The sequence below is a fragment of the Drosophila sechellia genome, chromosome 2L, assembly GCF_004382195.2.
Source record: "Drosophila sechellia strain sech25 chromosome 2L, ASM438219v1, whole genome shotgun sequence".
Lineage (NCBI taxonomy): Eukaryota > Metazoa > Arthropoda > Insecta > Diptera > Drosophilidae > Drosophila > Drosophila sechellia.
Window position 1 is genome coordinate 9261437 of NC_045949.1, and position 7848 is coordinate 9269284.

Here is a 7848-nt window from a genome sequence, read left to right on the forward strand (position 1 = left end):
TCCCGTACTGTTACCGTACTGGTCCCGTACTTGGTCCCCGTAGTCCCGTACGTTGTTACTAATGGCAATAAAATATTATTTTACATCAATTTTTTACACCATTTTATAATATAAGTATGAATTGCAGTTGAAACATCCAGTTCAGTTCGAACTTTGTAGCCGCTCTTCAGCTTTGGATTTCAGAACTTTTACCGTCATTGTAATGTAAGATACATGTAATATGAAAGTATACACTAAGTATAGTGTAAGATTACAGTAAAATTTTCTACAGCGAAATTTCTATTATTTTTTCGACCATAGCTTCGAAAATGGTGTCCCTTGCAAAATGTTTTTCGGCGAATAATAGAATTTCGCATATAAGAATGTTTATGCACTTATGTAAATTATAGTGGCATAAAAGTCTTGCAATTTCATTCAGCTGCCAGACGATAGATGGCTCTAAGAAGTTTTATGGAGTTTAGTGAAATACGAAAAATGACACAGGTGCATAAGAATTCAAAAAAATTTGTTCACATTTATTTGACATATTTTGGAGTACATTAAATGCAGTTGGCTAAAACTGTGATTAATTTGGGTATTCATAAATGGTATAACTGCAGGTTCTGAGCATTTACATGGTCAATGGTATATGGTCAACAACTTTTAATTAGCAGAATATCATTTGTAACTTCAATGTTCTGAAACTTTTAAAAACATCTTAGCTTCGGGAATCGTTGCAGATCTAGACAGATGATTGCAATTATATGGCAAATTAAACAAACAATAAAATGCAGCATTAACTCTATTCACGATTAGCCAACAAATTAAGCCATCCAAACTATGAACTGATTGCAAAGTTCGTCCTATTACTTTTGCCAGAAATAGATGGCCCAGCCATTAAACATTTGCATTATAATCTCGTCGCAGCTCCTCCTGACTTTCTCCACGCTCCATCGCTTTCTTTTCGGCGGAGTGAGCGAGAGGGAGCGATGGATAGAGGGAGAAAGAGGCGAAAAAGCGACCGCCGGGTCATCAAACATAATTACTTGGCCAAAAGGCATGCGCCAGTTGACATTTCAGTGGCGACCCGCGTCATTTCTGCCACCACACCCCTTAGACATTCATTAGCCGAGGTGGGCAACTTAAAGGTGAGCAGCAGCCATCTTTCCCATCTTTTGGCCGGCCAGCTGCCTCAAGCCATTTTTGATAATGAATTTCGTTTGGCTGCCGCTACCGGTGCCCTTTTAAGTAGACTACAGTTTTTAAGCAAACTGGAAGGCAGGACGAAAATGCTGTGTGGCTTCCAGCCATATGATCGGGAAAAACATTCGCACACAGCACGAAAACTTTTCGCATTTCTTATGGCACACACATTGTCTTAAAACGCCGCTCCAATGTTTTTCATGCTCATTGAAAAATGCTCCGCAGAACTTTGAAAATAAAGAAAAGTCTAAAATAATAAAAACCTTTTGACTAAAAGGTTTTCCGTCATCAAAGTTACACAAACCATGTGCCGGGAAGCAGAAAAGTAAATATTGAATTTATTTGGTTTTTGCACTTAGTCTGCGAAACCGGCCAGTTAATTTGAACAGTGCAGTCCGAAAAGCGAAACTTGCACTTGCATCGCAATCAACTGTCAATGAACTCGGAGCAATTTTGTTAACAAGTTTCTGGTTTCCGCCCAAACGCTTCTCAGCTGGACCTCCTCGGTATTTGTTCTGGTGGTTTTTCAGTATTTCAGTTTTTTCAGTTTTTTAGCTGCTTTATAGTCTGCAGTGGAAATTTATGTTTATTTTTTCGTTCCATGCAATTTGCTTTTTGATTATGTGGACGCGGTCAGTCGCCGTTCCTTTGCTGAATTTTCTGTGTTTTCCTCCTTTATGCATTCACGATGATGGATCTAACAAATAACTCATTTCTATGATAACTTGGCCAATTGCCCGGATCTGACTCCGCTGACTCGTCTCCGTGGCAACTTTGCGCGCTTTCACTGATGCCGCATTGTGCTTAAGTTACTTAGCTTTATGGCTCAAATGGAGATGAGTGCCTCTCCAGACGCAAGTTTTAAAACGCTTGGGCCAGCATTGAGATCTCGGCTGCTTATTGACACACATTTGCCGCGGAGCGTAAACAGTCGAAGAAATTGAAGTGAAGACAAACTGTTCGGGGGAAATGCTTTTCCCGGCCAAAGTTGATGCTTGTTAAAATCTGCTTACCGAACGGAAACTGGCTAACAGGCTAGATAATCATTCACGGATATCTTCCTTCTCGCTTGTTAATCGGAGTTCTGGTCAATGATGTCAAAACTTAATTACAGTTTAAGCGCTTTCGAAATCATTTTGCGGCCACTCAAATTAAGCGCAGCAGGCCGCAACACTCAGACTTAGATGACGTTCCTGCCAGACAGACAATTATAATTAGCCATGGCAGAGCATCGAGTTTGAGTCCTTAATCCGAAGGGTTCGGCTTTCCTGGCTCTCTGCTCCACTCCACTTCACTTCACTTCCCCTCGCCTCGCCACGAATGCAAATTACATTTAAGATGCGCACCGGCAAAGAGCAACTGCGATTCCTTGAGCCACCCAGATTTCACTCCGGCAGTGGACGATGGATATGTCTCAGGGATATTTTGAATTAATTTGTGTTGTCTAAGAACACCCGCTGCTGGGCTGAGCTGTGTGTGCGGATGCAAATATTTATAAAATGGAAGCTTGTATATTTTCTTGTGATAAACTAACACGTTTTTGCTTATCTCGGCCTATTTGCCAAAACTGCTGGTTACTGACCATTTTTTAAGGAAAATTCGAACATATAAGTAGTAAAAAAACAATAATGTAATTGTTAACCTTTTTTTTCTGATCTCTTTGCTTTTAAGTTTAAGTGGATACGTCAGTGTTTGTCATTTATTGCTGACTTCTTTTGGCTTCCCACATTAGTTGGTATTTGACTTCCTGAGCTCAGCTTATTTCAATTATGATAATCAATGCCCTTTCATATGGATTCGAAACTTTCACCCTTGAGTCGGACTTTTCCGCTGGGATTCTTTGCATTGGAAAAACTTTTAGCGCGACATGTCACGCCCGAGTGCGGCCAACTTGGTGGCGCTGCGAATGTTTGTGTTGATTTTGTAGCGAACATTTTTCAACACTGTCAGGATCCCGCTCTTTTCCTCTTCTTTCCTTTCGTTTCCTTTCCGCTCTACTCGAAACTCACAGCTTTCCTTTGCTTTCCGGAAAACTATGCACGAGCGCTGACATCATTTGTCATGTCTGCGCGCTGTGCGGGCGAAGCGCGTGAGGCGCAAAAAAAGCACAGAGAATGGTGGAAAAACAATAGCTCGTAGAAAAGTTGGCATGTGGAAAAAGTCAAAAATGGAAAAATTGCTGACAATGCAATCTGAATTGTGCATAAGCTAAAGTTTGTCAGCTCTGTGGACCGCAGTCTTCTTCTTCTCCTTCAAAAGAAAACACAACGACATCTTGGATAAACACTTGGGTTGAAGATACGCCCACGATATAATGTGATATGGTGTGACATATCAGCGAGGTGTGATGATATCCGAGATAAAGCGGATAAATCCTTGGGATAGTGACACCTTGTACGAGCGGACTGCTGCCACACCACATACAAGTACACAAACTCCATTTTCCACTCCATCGTCTCCTGTTGTACACATCATATTTACTGTCTTTCTGTTCGGCAGATTTTCAAAGGATCTTACTCTAACTTAAATTGAACATAACTCGCTGTTAAGGTTATTAATCTATTATCTTTATATGCCTCTTTATTTTCAAACTTTCGAATACGCAATTCTTTCTGTGTTATGCCACATCGATTTTGTCTTCCTTTGAATGCATTGTTTTTAAATTAGCTATAAATCTCCTTTGATGAATACGGTAATTTAAACTTATTCCCGGCCGCAGTAAATCCGCTCATAAATCTGGTTTTGACCTTCACGTCACGTCGTCAGCCTTGAAACCGCCCCCGATGATCCTGCAAGGACCTCCTTAGTCCTAACGTGGTCTTAACCCGCATGTCACACGGCGCACTGGTGGCCATCATGATTGATGGCTCCTCACGCTGTCGCTGTCACACCGACTTCCTCTAGGTGCCAAAAAATTGTCAAGCCGGGGCAAATACTTGTTAACACGTTGTTGCTCACAATGTTGTGAGCCGGCGGCAGGACCTTCATGACTCCTTCGAGGATATGTCAGCAGTAGTCAAGTCGAGTTGCAGCTCAAGCAGCTCTACCCCCCTGTCAACTACGTAGTTTGTGGAAATTATCGAAATTGTATTATGGTAATTTTATGCAAACCGAATTTTTCCTTTCACAGATGCTTTTTGCTTTGATTTTGTTGTTGAAAATTAGTTTTTCAATTTCAATTTTCCTTTGGGGCGGCAACCTCGACCAAGTCTGAAGCATAAAAAAAGCTGCCAAAGTGCAAGGGCCGTGACCAAAAAACTTTCTCAGAACAGAACAGATTCGAACAGTACAGAGTGAAACGACAGGAACAGCAGGCTGGGCAGGCATCGTCTAAGTTATGTACATATTTATCGATGGATGGGTAGGGATGTGCATTTTTGTTAATATGCAGATTGATTTGGCAATACGAATCGAATATGTATATTTGCCTATTTATTTCTTTTTCGACGCATGCCAGCGTGCAGCGGCAAGGAGAGAAACCGAAACAAAATCCTACTTGGCTGCATTTTTTAATTAAAAACTTTGTAGACCCGCAGACGCAGCAGGGTCGTAGATAACCGACACGTCTCCGGTCGTCCTGGTCCTCTGCTTCCAGCTGAATTTATGCCCAGTCAGAGTGCAAGGTAGGAAACACGTAGTTTCAGTCCAGTGTACAAGGAGTCCGGGGCCAGGCGACCTCGACTCAACCCTTCCCGCCGCCCAGACAATCAACATGTTGCGGCCCAGTAATGCTCTGGGGCAAGTGGCCGGCACGTAATTGCAATTTAACCCGTTTTGAGCTACACTTAGCCAGCGTTTTATGGCACCGAGATACCCTGACCTCGTCCGCGCCCTCGTCCTCCTGGTCGGCTCCCCCGGCTCTGGCCAAGCTTATGAAATTTATACGCGCCAAGCTGGAACTGAAGCTGATGCTCCTAAGGCCCGAAAATTCATAAGCCCTGAGTTGTGGACTCCGGCGTATGGAGTGCGAACTTCAGCCGGCGGCGTGCAAATACGCAAGGACGAATCGGGAATAATGGCAGGACGCCACAATGCCGGTGAATATTTTAGCCAGTTGACAACGCCATGAATTCACTCTTGATGCAAAGTCGCAAAGTAGTGCGGTAAATATTTAAGAGTGTTTTCATGGGGAATGCGCTGGCCAAAGATGAATACTTCCGGCTGAGTTTACAGACTCGAAAAGCTCTCAAATAAGTTAATACATCATGAAATATTTACGACTGCGATATAGTCTTAGAAAATTAATTTAAAGTTCTGAAAATATTCAGTAGAAACATATAGTTTTAGGAAATTTTGGAAAGAATGTTTGAATTTTCCCCATTGATTTAAGATAGTAATGTAAATAATTGTGGCTAATATTTTTATTAAAAAATTTTATGTAAATGTGTCCTTTTTTATAGAGTTTAAGCATTTGCCATGGAACTTGGCAAAGTGCTTTTTACTCTTTGATCGATGATTGCCAAAGATTTCAGTTGATTACCCAGAAACTAACCAAGAATCAATTTATCCATGTATGTAGTTTATTGTGTTTGGAATTTTCGTGTGCCCGACGAACCGAGTTCAATAAATAATTTATTTTTCCCCAGTTCACAGGCTCACGCAAGGCAAACGAGAGATAGAGCATAGAGCATAGAGCATCAACCTGCTAACCGCAAACTGGATGGACGGAAAAGTAGAGGAAAAACTAGTAGACCACACACGCATGCAGTGCTACAAATGAGACAACACCTGTCCAGGAGATCCTGGATATGGAACGGGATGGTATGGGATTGGCAATGGGAATGGAGGCGATGGCAAAGGTAAAAGCAGAGACAAGGCAACCAGAGACTCGGTTGGCAAGGCTCAAGTGGTTGGAGGAGCTTGGCAGGAACTTTGGCCCACATTGACGTGCCGACTGAGCCAACGTAGAACCGACTGGCTGGCTGACTGACTGACTGACATTTGAATTACAAGCGGTGAAAGCTGTGGAAACGGGTGGGGTTGAGGGGAAATGGGGATATACTTGCACAGCAGGGAGGGGTATGGGTATCTCAACGAACTCTCAACACAAACTCAACAAAATGACACGACTTGAATTGGCTGCCAAGCATGAACGCATACAAGTTAGTCGAGCATCCAGGACTTGTCCAAGAAATGGCAAAAATTACCGGCTCAGAAAAAGAAAAGAACCCGAAGATAGAGGCAGGTTGGGAAATGAGGGGCTGGAGGTGGAAGTGTCCTAAAAGAAAACCATGCCGAAATAAAGACAGCAAAAGAACCCGAGAGGGCTGGCAAACTAGTCGTCAACTTCAAGTTTTCTTTTCAACTGTTTTGTTTATTTATTTTTCGGGCCGGCAAACTAAGTGGGTAACTTTCCCGGAGGGGACCTCCAATCAAATTGCAAGCAAACAGACTCTAAGCATAATTTAGATGTCACATCGGTGCCGCTTTAAGTTGCGGATTTAATTCGAAAGCCATCGCGATGGCCACAGCCAACCGAACCGATTCATCAAGCGATTTTGCGATTCTGCGAGTTTTCGAATTTTCATATTTTCCAACTTGCCCGGCAAGTTGGCGGCATCGTCCAGCGAAATGCAGGACAATGCTGGATGGGCATGACTGGTAATTGCAGATTTATGACCCCCAAAACATGTGGACAGCTCTAGTCTGCCGCTGCCCCAAAGAAATGATAGACAAACCCAAAAAAATAAAAAAAAACAAAAATCTAAACCGAAAGAGATGATTGCGTCCTTTTTGTTTTGGGGTGCAAAGTTTGGCGCGAAAATTTTTGAACGTTTCTGCATAATAAATTTTGAAAAGTGGATTAAAATAAAATGGCTGGGCTAAAAAGTATTTTTCAACATTTTCCTTCTCTCGCTTTTGTTGGCATACGAGCATATGTGTGCGCGTATGGGGCACTTTTCCTTTTTGGCCAACAACAGGCGTTTATGGGATGGCATATTTTTGGCCGTTCAACCGAATCAGTCGTATGGGAATGTGTGAAATGCAAATAAAACAAATTGTTTGCCTACAATTTTTTGCCCACATATTTTTTTTTTTTACACATGTGAGTTTGTATATGCCCAGTGATTTGGCATTCTGACATTTGTCGCTGTCAGACATAACAATCGACCCGATCCCAATGCCAATACCAACAGAATTGGCCCACATTCGAGTGTGACAATGAAATTAGCTTGCAAATTGTGGAGAATTTAAATAAATGACAAATGAATCAAATTCCCCAATTTTGCACTTGATTTTGTGTCTACAAATATGGCAACTTGTCACATTTATAGCCCCCAAATTGCCGGTTAAGACTGCTGCAGACAATTCCCCAGCGAATTGTGTAATTGGGCCAATCTCGCTCCAATCAAATTTATTGCAGGTTAAGTCCTTGCCGAAGTTCAGCATCCTGCAAAAGGATCAAATTTCATCGAGCTTAAAGTCGTAACAAAAATAAAAACCATGTTACTTTCCCATGGGAGACACAACCAATTTTGTGAGTAAATATTCTATTAATTAAAGAGCTAGCAAACTATAAAATGGCCAAAAGCTGTAAAATGGTTTGTCATCTTAATCAGTCTGTAAGTTCACAGTTTATGTGGTTAGCCAATCTGCATTCAAATTTTTATTCACTTAGCAGCATCCTTTCGGCTCCAAACGCATTAATCTCAGTCCATATTTTGG